We start from the raw sequence: 922 nt of genomic DNA on the forward strand, positions 1-922 counted from the left end.
ACACACACACACACACACACACACACACACACACACACACACATATATATATATATATATATAGGCGCAGGAGTGTCTGTGTGGTAAGTAGCTTGCTTATTAACTGCGTGGTTCTGAGTTCAGTCCCACTGCGTGGCAACTTGGGTAAGTGCCTTCTACTATAGCCTCAAGCTGACCAAATACTTGTGAGTGGATTTGGTAGACGGAAATTGAAAGAAACCCGTCGTATGTGTGGTTGTGTGTGCGTGTGTGTGTGTGTTGACACTGATGTCAGTGTTTTTACGTATACGTAACATAGCGGTTCGGCAAAAGTGACCGATAGAATAAGTACTAGGCTTAAAAAGAATAAGTCCTGGGGTCGATCTGCTCGACTAAAGACGGTGCTCCAGCATGGCCACAGTCAAATGACTGAAACAAATAAAATAAAAAGAAAAGAATACACACACAAACATATGTACAGAAGGAGAGAAATAGACACGCAAATAGAGAGAGAGGCATATAGATAGATAGATAGATAGATAGACATATACAGCTAGCTAGCCAGACAGACCAACGACAGACAAACAGACAGACAGAGATATAGATAGATAGATAGAGATAAACAGACGTTTAGATAGGTTGGAAGAAATGCTTTATATATTATGCTTGCATATATAGACACACACAAACACACACGCAAACACATACATATATATCCATATACGACGGGCTTCTTCCCGTTTCCGTCTACGAAATCCACTTATAGGGCTTTGGTAGGCCCGAGGTTATAATAGAAGACACAAGCCCAAGGTGCCACGCAGTGGGACTGAACCCAGAACCATATTGTTGGGAAGCTAACTTCTTACCACACAGCCACACATTTACATATATTTTTGCATACATGTATAAAATAATATCTGTGTGTGCGCATATATATATATAT

The sequence above is a fragment of the Octopus bimaculoides genome, chromosome 5, assembly GCF_001194135.2.
Source record: "Octopus bimaculoides isolate UCB-OBI-ISO-001 chromosome 5, ASM119413v2, whole genome shotgun sequence".
Taxonomy (NCBI): Eukaryota; Metazoa; Mollusca; class Cephalopoda; order Octopoda; family Octopodidae; genus Octopus; species Octopus bimaculoides.